The 15035-nt window shown below is 30.0% G+C and overlaps 1 protein-coding gene and 1 pseudogene across 3 annotated transcripts in view; one reads left to right on the forward strand and one right to left on the reverse strand.

The window, feature by feature from the left end:
* LOC107165473 (uncharacterized) overlaps positions 1-15035 on the forward strand; it is a 49261-nt gene that overhangs the window by 18356 nt on the left and 15870 nt on the right. The window lies entirely within an intron of this gene.
* Positions 10659-11719, reverse strand: LOC149057562 (uncharacterized; annotated as a pseudogene).

The following is a 15035-nucleotide window of genomic DNA, read 5'->3' on the forward strand; positions in this document are numbered from 1 at the left end:
TACGTCAATGTAATAAATAATAATTAATACTAATAAGCGCATATTATTTATTAATTTATATCATATTTATAAATTATAGTATGGTATACCTAGCTATTTCAAATTATCAGTTCCTTGAAATAGTATTATGAATTATAAAAAACATTTTACATAATTATATAAAATATAATGTACTTACTTACCAATGAACATAATATTTTGAAATATTTGATTACACAATCGATCCGTTAACAATATATATTAAAGAAATCAATCAAAATAATTTTTAATTCACTCTTCAGCTGTGAAAGCTAACGAAGAAAACTAATTGTTTTACTTTATGAGCCTATCCTTATTCATATTTTCTATCCCTTTAGATAATTATTTTGTTTTTATAATAATTACAATCTTACTGTTGTAATCAATTTTATTATGCCACTTCTTTAATATTATAATTAATAATAATTTAAGAAAATGTCATATAGAACACATTAAGCACAGTTCATTATCCATCGAAGATTTTTCATTGCAGAATATTCGTAGCCTAGGTATGTACATAATATATACTAATTAAATTATTTACTAATAAAATTATTTGATTCACATAATATATAATCAATATTATATTAATATGCCATATATAAACTTAGTATATTTAGTACGAGCATGTAAATAAATATTATTCATGATACTCTGCAAGCTTATTAGTTTGATTAAAAAAGTACCTATTCGAATTTTTTCAGTTTTTATTTATCATATTTCAGTTTTGGTTTCCTTATTAAGATGATAATATACTCATACATTTGTTATCTTTGTCATTGTCAACTATCTCTGCGCTGATAGTTTTGATGTCGGAGTTCATTGACCTATACCTATTATCAAACTTTTGAGTAAAAACATTATCTGTACTCTCAAACATCGGCTTTTATTCGATATTTTAATTTTCAAGAGAGATTAGAGCATTTTTTATTCGTAAAATTTCACATCTGTATTGATTTCTTCAAAATAAAAATATTAAAAAAATATTATAATTTAAAGACAAATAATTTTATAAGCTGAAAGTTTGATTATTTTTTTATGATTTTATATGATGTTCATTCTATATCAAAATTAACATCACACTATTGAAACTAGTGAACGAACTATTTTTATTTTGTACGTCTGTAAGACGGAGACACTGAGACAATATTAAACGCGTGGGTAAATATAACGTCCTCTTAAACAATTTCTTAACAAATCATTTTTATCACTGTTAATGATACTTTTATTGATACGACCTATATGATTTTTGTAAGACAATAATGAAACAAATAGCTTTTTTTAATGACCTCTATTTAATGTGTTCATAGATGTGTAGGTATGAACATAATTTTGCAAATAGTTAATATTATATCAATGATCAGGTATATTGGTATATACATACAAGTTTTTAAGTAACAAATTAATTGTTTTTTTTTTTTTTTTTTTTTATATATATATATCAATGAAAAGCTTAACCTTAATTAATGTTGTACACATAATATATTGTTTATATATAAAATGGAGTAGTTAAGAATTTTTAATTAATAAAAGTATATAGAAATGTATTCAATTGTTTTAACACTTTTAACCTATAATATTATATAGGTAGGAACTAGGAATACATCATTAAAATTGTAGCTATGTATAATACAATATAGTATAATAGTATGAAATAATATAGAATAGCAAAGGTGGTTTACGTATATAAGTCAGAGGCTGGCTGATTTATACAGACATTTACAATATATATATACTGCGTATGTCTGTTATTTTTCAAACGCCTATTATAGTTATTATGTATATATATATACTATATAGGTATAATAAGTATGTACGTATATATCATAAAATATTTTTTCTTGCACTAAAACTTGAGCGCTAACTACGAAAAGTAAAATAAAATCGTAGATTTTCGCATTTTGCCGGCGTAGTAAATAACAATAATAATAATAATAATAAAAAATCCGTCGTACTCATTAACTTTGCCGCCTCTTGAAGGCCTGAACTCCGGGGCCATAAAAAATAAACAAGACTGAAAAGTAAGTTTATATATTTTGCGGTCCCGTATATTTGTGCTACAGCTCTACACCTATCGTACACACACACGCGAGCGCGCGCTCATAGCACGCACACATAAATACAATAATAACAACTCGTGTTGGAAAAAATAAGAAGAGGAGAAGAAGAATAAACCTTTTATTCTTATAACCGCAAATACGTTCACCCGACACCTGGGTCCGTGTGGCTGAGCGCAGACGAAAATTATACGACCGGACCGCTGCCGATGTGTGTCTTAAACATAATACGCTATTGTATCGGGTCGTTCCGTACATACACTGCACACACACACGCCGCTCGCGTTTATCTTTTTAAATTCCAATTACCCGCCCTACACACACACACACACACACACACACACACACACTTTAAATTATGTAGGCACTATATATACTTTGCTACACGTATATATCACAGAGTAATAATATCATATGCTTGTATTATAATATATGTGTATAGAGACATATAGAGTTAGATTTAGCGTCATATATATTATACACGTGTAATATACTTATGTCGGGTTGTTCGCCATCCGACCGCAAAACACTTCTGTGCCCCCTCGACGGGAATTATATTATAATGTATATATATTATATACATATAATATGTGATGCCGGCACCTATGCTATGTGTAGCAGACGCGTGAACCAACGCACCGCTCGCTAATAATAACGTTTTACCATCACTTCTATGTGGGTAATACATTATACTTCCTTTTTTGTTGTTTTTTTCACACGCCGTCCGTCAAACTCGCGGTGATGAGACGAACTACACGATCAGTTCGAAACTACCTAGAGTGTTAAACGTATATGTATAATATTACGTGTATCTGTGTACATAATACATATATCTAATAATTATGTATAACATGATATTTTGTAGATCCAATCCGATCGGGTCCTCCTCTCTCTGTTGCACGGTAGCGCTCCAAGGGTACATATAGTGGGCATATGATCCAGAGACTTTTTTTAAGACGTATGGTTGGAAATTAGTACAGCAACATAACACATGGATGATGTGAATCAGGAATCATATATTATATATATATATATATATATATATATATGTTGATATCGAAAAAAAAATTAGATACCTTTGAAACGTGGCACTGGTTACGTATGGAAAGTATAATTAGGATTAAGTCCAAACTAACGATGATGAGCGTAGGAGGTACTTTTACTTTGAATTGTAAAAGAATAACGTACATCTATAAATGCGGTTAAAACGACTTAGAAAATGGACAATGGTTGGACATGCCATCCTGAGACATACAGAATAGTTGTATAGTATAATTTATATAGAAGGCGTATGTTGAAAGGAAAAAGACTAGGGAGTGTCCTCGTACTTCTTATAAAGGACAAATTCAAAATGATGCAAAGTCAATACTCTATTTGAAGGAACTATAAGAAATGTCGATTGCTTAGAAATAGAGATTATTGGAGTTATAGAATAAGTTACGGGTTGAAAAAAAATAATGATAAAATATGTTAATAACCACCATAATATGTGTAAGTCCATCATGTAATAAATAATAAACGATTAATTCGACAGTACAATATTGGCATGATAAAAAGTATGCATTTATAAGTCATATACGCGCAGTTGTACAAACTACCGAGAATGTGCTTTAAAAGTAACTATTCGCGCAAAATCTAATTCTGTGATTCTAAAGCTATGTACCATAATATTGGTCACGTTATACAATTGTCAGCGATAGGAAATGTTGTGGTTTGCTGTTGTCAGTATGGCGTTATATACCTATTGCAAATAAAGAACACACTTCTATAGTTATCCCAAAATCCTATCTGTAAACCATACGCAAAGAACATTAGTGTGGTATCTATGGTCACTACTATACACAGTATGACATTGTATACTTTATACCTATATACAGAGTGATTATTTTATCATTGAACACTCATTATTTAAAAAAAGTATTTACTTTTTTCAAAATATTTTTTTACATAGTTTAAAGTTGTTAAAAAACCAACGTTTTTATTAAAAAATTATATTTTTAAATATTTTTTATCCTTATCATTTTTTAAGTTTTTTACTTTTTTGAATGACAACATAGAGTTTTAATATCATATTCCAAAGCAGAATATTTTTCTAATTATTTTGATACGTAAAAATCGAATTTTTGACGAGTAGTTTATGAGTTATAAGTATTTAAAGTTTAGATTGGCGGAGTGGAGTGGTACGGGTTACCCCGCAAAATGTTTGTCCACTACTCCGCTTGTCTAAACTTTAAATACTTATAACTCATAAACTACTCGTCCAAAATTCGATTTTTACGTATCAAAATAATAAGAAAAATATTCTGCTTTGGAATATGATATTAAAACTCTATGTTGTCATTCAAAAAAGTAAAAAACTTAAAAAATTATAAGGATAAAAAATATTAAAAAATGTTGTTTTTTTAACAACATGAAACTCTGTAAAAAAATATTTTCAAAAACATTGATACTTTTTGAAATAAAGAGTGTTCAATGATAAAAGAATCACCCGGTATATATTTTAACGAATACTAAAACTTTCCTTAAACGAATAATAGTCCATGTGAGAAATGAAAAATTTACATATTTTGTTGTTTTATTTTATTAGCACACAAAGTTTTACAAATCATTGCAGACTACAATGAGGAATTTCAATATTGAACTTATTTCATTTTCATTTGTAAGTTGCGCAATCATTTAATGTGAACTGTTTTATCATTTAGAGATTAAACTATTATAATATAGTGAAAATTATTGTGTATATCAGACTTTATGATTTTAATTTATGTTACTATATACTTATATTATCTCTTTTAGAGACCCTTGTGTCCACAACCAAACAAACATATTACTCGTACATGCGATTTTCGCCAATAACACGTCCAGCTCATCAGCATGCGTATATAAATAATATTATAAGTAGGTACTAGGTAAATATTGTATAACATATCCACTTCGTTATTCGTTTTCACACTAACCTATATTGTGTAATATATTGTAGGGTAATAAAAAAAGAATTGTCACGCACTGGTGACTTAGGCGTAAAAACGTGATCGAATTTGCTGCGGCGTACTTTTCATTATAACAACATATAATATAGTCTCGTGCGCGAATAATATTCTAATAACACAAATGACTTGTAAAATAGTTGATCGTCTTAAATGAAAAAAAATCTGGAAATCATACTGTAAGGTGTTAACAGTATAGCCAGTATAGGTACAAACCCAACCAAACCTTACGTATACCTACTATAATACGTTCATAGAATGTAATATATTATAATATATAGATAATAATAATTCATAGATCACTTATAGACGATTTATAAACTGTCTAGTATGTATAATATATGTATTCGTTATCATGATTTATATTGAATTTGAAATTTATTTTACTGACAAATTAAAACGATAGATCTATACGCAGACTAATAAGAAATACTATTATTTAAAATAATTTATTAATTAGATCGTACAAGATAAATCGTGTAATATATTCAGGACTGTAACTGACCTGATAATATTATATATAGGTATTACAATCTTGTTAGTATCTACATGACATTTCGCGCACTGTGATTTTCTGCACGATATATTCCGCAATTTACTTATTCATCACATAACCTATACAACAAAGCAAATAAATATATTATAATTACTTTTCCATTATTTAACTATTGGAGTAAACACTTGTATGATTTTTTTCTGCTTATATATTACAGTACTTTTTGCCGATGAAATCTAAAAGATTGCACCACTTTTATCACATTTATCTATCTTTCGCATGCAAGAAAAAGATCGTTCGTTGCAGCAGGTTGCCTAAAAATCCATATTTATTATACCCTTATAGACAAACAATACAGTATAGATGATTAGTTTTAAAAATTATCATGATCATTTCATTGTCCAGTGTCTCTCATCGATGAAAAATTTTTCACGATATACGATTTCCCACTTAATTCGTTGTTTAATTAGGAGATCGTCTTTAAAAGAGCTTACTGAATATTATTATACAAAATATTGTTTAAAGAATTGATTACTGATTAGGTATATATATATATATATATATATATATTTTTTTTTTTAAATTAATAATAAAACGTTCCTAGCCTATGGCTATCTACATCTATGGATATAATAGACATATTTTTTTGGCTATTTTAAAATGATAGTTAAATATAAATAAAAAATATTAGTAATTGATCAAATGTAAACAGATGAGTGAACTAGGTATAAGGTAATTACATGATTACAATAACTAATACAAAATTATATAAAACATAACCGTATACAAATAGAGAGATTAGGTATATGGATATCATCATTCCACTTCATTGCGTCCATCACGTCAGTTATAATATGTTACATCAGGTTTGATGTGGCATATTATAATATATGAAAAATCTGAAAAATCGTGGAATAAGATGAGTTACATGAACTTGTAAGTTCTAAGATGCGAAAAAATGACACCGAATTGAATCGTAATGTGGGTATAGTTTGGTTGTATCATATATTATAACGAGTGGCGGTGACGACGATGTTTATCTGCGCAACTATGGGAACCACTAGGAGGACAACGCGTATATTATATTTTATCTACCTACGCGTATGAACCTATATTATTATTATTATTATTATTACTATTATTATTATGTATATGTATAATACATGTCCGCGTGTACCGCCGCCGCCGCGGTATACCCGAGCAACCCTATAATTACGGACGACACTCGAAGCCGTCAGTGTTTTCTCTTTTGTCGGCTCTCGGAGCGCACGTTGCGTGGGCGTGGCCAAATACTCCCGCGAGCCTTCCATCGTACACAAACGCACACATAATATTATATATTATGTATATACACTCAAATGAATAAACACACACACACACACACAAACAGCTTGGACATTCCACAGAAACGACGATCATAGCATATATATATATATTATATACGCGATATAATAATAATATTCCAATACACCCGTAAGCTTTTTTCCTATATATACACAAGAGAATATATTGTTTGATATATTACACACACACTCACACACACACTCTTGTACACATGAGCTCCACCAACGAAACGATGATGATACTGCAGTGCACGGAAAAATAGAATCGTCGTCGACGTCTTACGCCCTCCCCTTGGCGGCTTGCGGGGGCCGCAAATAATATAAAATATAGTAAGTATGTGCCGCCATACACGGTATTTGTAATTGTGTCTATACTCATAATATTATACGTTGTAAATTATAATTTAAACCATGTACAATACCTCCACAGAAATATGAATATACTTGTACCTATTATACTATAATATACAATATCTATATTATGTGAGCATGTGTAAAGCAGCCCCAGAGTGGTTTCTTTGTTTCCGTATAGTAAACTTTATACATTACACGGTATATCGTAGTAAATTATAATATTATATAATGCACTAAGCGCAAGTATTTTAGGTGTGTTTAAATATTAAATACGTAATAAGTATATGCGTCATTTATTACATCAGCACGAAACCGGCTCGTTCGAGTGCGCGCAGTTATTGTGCGAGTGGATGCACACGTTAGACTCATCGTTGATGGATGAACTATTGTGACAGCTATTGCACCAAAAAATTGAAATTTTCCTCTGCAACCCCTCTTATTGTAGTACGTATTATTTCACCCTAAAAAGTTAGGTATTAACACATTTTGCGATGTACAGCTGTCGATTAACTATTTTATATACCATCGACCGCGTGGTATTATTATGCTGCAGTATTTTTTAATCGTTATTGTTACGTAGGTACGTTTCGAATATTTCGATGCGTTTCTCGACGCAAACATAATTATTTTAAACCGTTTAGGGGACGACTCCTTGTCTCACAATACCTAAATTATAACTATACAGGTGCTCATTTATAGCCTCTACATGACACTCCGTTTATTTTATTTTATAGTTTGTTTAATTTCATTATTCATTATATATATACCACAAACGCATTATTGACACTATATATATAATGACAGAGCGAATGCGCCCACTAGTTTATTAGAACGCTGACGGTTTGTTTAATCGATACATTTAATACATAATTACACATAACAACATCTCCAACGTGCATGTATATTATAATAATATTATAGGTACTTACTACTTATACCTATACGACCGGCCGACGTCAGCCGAACAAAAATTTTGTTCCCGTGTAGGCATTATTCGTCGTATTTCGTAATTATTATACGTTTCAAACTGTAAAATTTCCCTACGTAATAAAACGTATGTAAACACCTAAAATAATAATAAATAAAAATAAAAGTTTCCATGTGAAATAACTCGAGCCATAAATTTCGAAACCATCGATTCGCTTATTCGTACAGATTTATAGTCGTTGTTTTAATTTTGTTGTATTATTCTTCATATGCACACACACGTGTGTGTGTATGTGTGATTTGTATTTTGTACGAACAAGTACCTCGGCAGAAACTATAATATAATTTTATTATAATATGACGACGACGTTGGACGTCTATAAGACGCGTATACCTACCTATCCAAGTCCGAAATAGATTAAAGGGAAAATCGGTGATTCTTTATTATTATTATTTTTTTCGTTCTCCTCGTAAATTATTACCATACAACCTATAGGTATATACACAGTATACATAATAATAATATATACTTTTTAATACCAAGTCCGTTCCACATTATACGTACCTATGATACATGTGTATTCGAACAGCGGCGGCAAGGCGGCGTCCTTTGCTTCACACCAAATTTGCCGGGCACACAAACAAAACGCGCTCGCGGATAGGTCCCGTATAGAACCGGTTGATTTATATTATATATTATTATTATTATTTATACATATAACTAAACATCGGTGTGTCGTGTGTATACAACTCGAAACCGGTCGTGGGCCACAGGCGCAACACCTACCTACCGTATTCCCACACACACACACACACACTCGCGCGCCCAGATAATATAATATATTGGGTAAAGGGAGACCCGCCGTCGCCGATCGCCTTTATTACTATTACGATTGTTATTAACATTTTAATGGTTATTAACGCGATACCACGGCGGTGGTGGTCAGTGGAACGCGGTATACCCAAAATATACACATAGATTTTGTTGTTATTATTATAATATAATATTATGCACCGTAGGTACCAATGTGATGAGCGAGAGAGAGAAACGTGTAAAATAAATATCAGTCGCGATGTGTTTGCGTGTCGGGATGTCCGCGCGCTTGAGTGACTATATAAATGTGTATATTACTATATATATAATAATGATAATAACGGCCTCGATACACATATTTTATATTATATTATATCTTTGCGGTGTACCTATATAAAATATATGCCTATACCTACCTACCGTACAGCGTAGAACCGACGAAATTTACGACTTTCTCGACATCGTTTGAGTGGTGTTATTTTAATAATATGACTACGGGTTACAATGATAATAGTAATAATAATAATATGACCATTCTTTATTAAATTTGCGTCCGTCGATACACAAACATTTGTTTTGCGGTTTCTATGCCGCCGTTACATTTCCATTTTTCGATACAATATTATTACATAGTATTATTTAGTATTTATTATTATCTATAAACTTTAGTTATATACTGTATATTAGTATATTGCATATTATAGTACACGCGGTGTTATTGACAATAAAGGGATTTGATTAACTTGAAATTGGTACATTATATGTTCTGAAATCTGGAACAATGATTTGTCATCAATATATGATTGATATTATATTATACATGACAAAAATTGGGCCATTTTAAATTTTAAGATTGTTTTATCCGAATGAAATGATATTCACAACAATAAAATCAAATACATATAAGTTATTTATATCGATGTATATTAACTTCATCTGGTGGTTTTTTTTTATTAATGACAGCTTTCATTTTTAATTTCATATTCTAAACCAAAGGTATTCAAGCTTTGCGTCACGGCTCCCAGGGGCGTCACGAAAGTTTGCAAAGGGAGCCGTGTTAAAGCATCGAAACCCAACATCATACCTAGGTGTTGTATAATTATTATAAATATTATTTACAATCATTATGGAAATGAAAACGACACACCTTACGACGTGACCATTTGAAGTTTTATTTTTAGTACTGAAGTCACTGTTATTATCACCCATATAACATATTGACCATATTGTATCCATGTCTTGTTTCAACTTTTTTATAATAATTTGGGACTCGTCAAAATATTGTGAACACCCAAAGAAGCCGCGGGATGAAAAAGTTTGAATACTTCTGTTCTAAACTAAATATTTGTCCGAAAATTATTTTGAAATATGAAGTTCAGATGTAAAATATATAATAATGCCTGTTAACTAGTTATCGCCTTTATAAAAACACCGACTATACCTACGATAAAATGTGACACACGTGTCATATGCTATCTTCCAAAAAAATCATATCTACAAAAAGTTACGCATATGTGCCCTATTCTATCTAGCAAAAAAATCATATATACAAATCTACAAACTTAAGTTACTAACCTGCTCAATGACTGTTGGTTCACAGTTGTCCTATTTTAAATACCCTGTTTGTTAACAGTTGTTCATATTTTTACAAAAATGTTTTTTTTATATCTTGTAAAAAACATTCAAAAACATTTTTTTGATTGACGAATCTCCACCATTCTTCTTGCAATACTGTCTTTCAAGAAGATTGGTCGCTCTACGAGCTCTGATTTCATACTTTACTTTCATGTGTTTCCATAAGCATTCAATAGTCTGCAGTTTTGAGCACCTGTACGTGGATTTATATAAAGTTTTTGCTGTGGTTAACTGTTTGGTGATGAAAACCATGTTCTTTAAGAGTACTTCATTCATTTGAATAAATTGTGGTTTTAGGTTCTATTTTATGGACAATTATGGGAAGGAATGTTTCACGATCTCTTTTATCAACTATAAAACAAAGGCGTTCCAAAATATCATCTTGTCGAAAGTAGTACAATGCACATACCAAACACCCAAGGTCCTTGAACGAAATTTTCATAATTTCTGTTTTGGTTTTCAATATTTTGATTTTCTTCGTCAGAATCGTTTTCAAATTCAGAACAAGAACTTGAATCTGAATAAGAATTTGCATTATCATGAGGTCAAGCCGTAATCTGCCTCTATTGTACTTTCATTTGCCTTAGAAAAGACATTCGTCAATCTGTAGTCTGTACGATGTATCCTATACCTCCCATTTTTCCTCGATGTTTAAACTGTTCGTCGACAACGTCCCAACACAAATTATACCAATCTGAGACTGTGTGATGACCAGTAATTTTTTCTGCTTGTATATTTTTAAATTGATTATCCTAGCACCAAACAAGTTCCAATATTTATAGCATAAACTTAATCCACTATTATTTTTCTATTTTTGTCGGTGTAAGTAAAAAATGGCTTTTTTTACGAATGGATTGCCATGTTTTACAATCCTTTTTTTACATCGTAAATATTTTTTTATAACAATAAAAATAAATTTTATAAAGTTTCTTTCATCTCACTATTACATTTTTGAATTTTCCTCCAATAGAATTTAACTTTGTACATATTTTTGTATAAGGCAATAAATCACAACCTTTTAAAAATTGTATTATACAAGTTTCGTCATTAAATTTAATTTTTCTGTATAATTCACCCAAAGTACTCATTTTATAAAACCATAAATTTACAATTAATAAAAAACACACAACTACGACGTTTGATCTTGGCGATCAACGAACACATATTAAATTCTAAAATACTAAAATATAAAACTTAGAAATTCCTAAAGGAATTTTAAATATATAAAATATATAGAAATATAATATCGATACCGTCAATACGAATTACGGTAGATAGCATACGACACCGACAATTTGTTGGTAGGTATAGCATACGACATGCTCGTGTGCCTAATATTATATATTATAGTTACAAAAACCATAGCTTAATGTTTAGATGAGTGTGTTTCTAGGTCTAGTCATATAGTTCTTGTAACTAGTATAAACTCAATAAAGTATAAAAATATTATACGATACATTTTTTGTTGACTAGTACACGCCAGATGTTTAGTATTACATAAGTATACCAACGTCATATTTAATTAAAGCAATAATAATGATATATTCGATGAATGATTTTTGATATGTCAATTCTTATTCAACTATAAATTATATATTATATATTGGCTATTTGACAATTATAGTAGGGCTAAAATTAATACAAACAATAGTTCATGGTGAAGAACTATTAGTAGTTAATAACAAACTGAAAACTTACTTGTTTTTGAAATTGAATTAATTATATTTTTATAGTAGCCGTTTAGCATAGAAAACATCTTACCACTGTACGTTAATAATATTGTATGAGTAATACATTTTAATATTATATATATATATTTTTTAATTGTACATATACCCTCGGCAACATAGGCCATTGGGCTTAAAACAAATTATATTATATTGTAGCAATATGTTTATATCATTTAATTATTTTAATTCATTTATGATATGTGCGGGGGTCTCCGAGATGAGACCACGAGAGCGATGATATGAATATTTTGGGTGGTCGTCGTGTACAGAAACATTTAATTATACAACCGAGTTTTTCCATATGAATAATATGTTATATGTAGGTACCTATTATATAATATGATATTATACTAAATAATTTAATGTTAACTATAAACACGATAATATGGCGATCGAGGGACCAGTCAAGTCTGACCGCATTGATTATACATAATGAACATAGTAAACACTACAGGGTGCCGTCGATTTGCGTACTTTATGACTACCAACACAAATTGTCCCATTTTATAACATTATTCACTGAAAATAAATAAATTATAGCACATGAATTCAAGATGGGAAAATGTTTTATTTAGCCATGGTAGGTTTAAAATTGGGTTGTTTCGTTAAGATGTACAATTATTGAAAATTACAAAATCTAGCAGTTTGTTTATACTTCATATCTCTCATACCGTGTTACATATAGTAGATAATTTTACCGTTTTAGGCTTACATTATATTATTTTCATCGCTGGCTAAGCTGTAATATAAAGTTTATACCTATATAATACATATCCAATAGGATATCTTTTTAACTACGATCTGTGTTCTTCGAGGAACATTAATTTTTACGATATATACAAACACGACGTATAATACACCTCATCTATAGGTTAATTATTGTTTGAACGACGTGATTTTTGCATGTAATTCTCGTGTTTTACGACCTGAAAATTACGCACGTAGGTAGGTAAATATTATTATTATGCATTGTTTAAAATATTTTAATCATAAACCAACAACAATGTATAATATTATAAATACTGATATTCTTTTTGCTGCAGCGTTATTATGTGTTAATACTGAATTAGTTACAGAAATAGAATGGTACCTACAAAAGGACCGATTTAACGATAATTCGACTGTTATTTTATTGTGATGAGAATCTTGCGTTAAATCGAACAGCAGATAGCCTATGTTTATATATAGCATTAATTATTGTACATCTATAAAAAATAACCAAATAAATTGTATTATATGTACGGCATGTGTGTAAATCGTATCATATTCGATCGTTTACATTGAATAATTATTATAAAGAATAATGATGCATACATACGATAGATTATACATTTATATACTTACAGTTAATTGTTTGGGTCACGTATACCCATACTGTATACATCGAAAGACAATATTTCTCGGCAAAACGTGTCCGAACTTGAGTTACTAAAAAACGACATAATTATACTAAAGATATTGTTACAAAAAAAATAAATAAATTGACTGTATTGAAAATTGAAATTAAATATTAAACTATGATAATAATATGAGTTCAGCGTTAATTATTATTTAAAATAACACGCGTGTATACTCGTATAATATATTAATACATCTATTTTTTTTTATTGCTACAGTATCAACAACTACCTACTATAACTACTATTAGCTTACAATAATATAATAATATAAATTTATAGATTGAGTTGTACATATTATTTAATATATTTAAGAAAAATCATAGTTTTTTTACTGATATCTTCAATTGGACTCGGAGCTTTAAAAAGGTTATCTGGAATCCCTATAAAATATTATATTATTTAATAGGTAGATGGTCAAATATTAAATCTATGCTGCCATGCAGTCGACTTGGTCCATATTTTAATCCCGAGTTACTCGTTGCGGGACAAGTTAATGACGCCTCGGGGCATGTATAGTTTTTATTATTATCATCATCATTATTATTATTTTTATTTATTTATTATTTTACAGCCATATGCACGTAAACGTGTAGGCGATTAAAATGCAAGAACGCCCGGTTTTTTACGATATTTATTTATTTTTTAATTTTGTTATTTTTTTTCACGTCGTCCGTTTCATTCTATATAAACAAGTTATAATCAACGCGGCGGCGTGGCGCGGCTTGGTGTAAAAAGAAAACCAAACAACAGTAATTTAAAAAAAATATATATAGTTGCGCTGCTCGCTGCGCCGACGGGGTTTGCGCGCACGTCCCGGTGCCGATGTTACGGATATGTATAATATTATTAGGTTAGGTATATATACCTAAGTTGTAATGCGGTCACACCAACACGGTCACTTATCGCAGTATTTTAATATTATTATACCTAAATGGAACGCCCGGAAAACCCTTACACCGCGGAAATTGGCGCAGCGTGTCCCAATAATTACAGGAAAAACTATTAAGTATTTGTGTACATTCATAGCCCATAGGTAGGTACTTGTGTATGTAATATATAATATATACGGCAAAATTATACCTACGTTGTTCCGCGGATATAGTATTATATTATTATATATTTATCCAATGTGATACAGTATATACTTATAGTATATAACACAATTACAATAGTCAGCGGGTGCGGTCAAATGATTTTGTCTCGGGGAGGGAATGAGGGATGATGCTGATTTTTTAACACGCACTTTTCTCGTTAAAAGTATGATGTAATTAATT

The sequence above is a fragment of the Diuraphis noxia genome, unplaced genomic scaffold (genome assembly GCF_037042655.1).
Source record: "Diuraphis noxia isolate RWA-SAM2 unplaced genomic scaffold, SU_Dnox_SAM2 contig0003, whole genome shotgun sequence".
Taxonomy (NCBI): Eukaryota; Metazoa; Arthropoda; class Insecta; order Hemiptera; family Aphididae; genus Diuraphis; species Diuraphis noxia.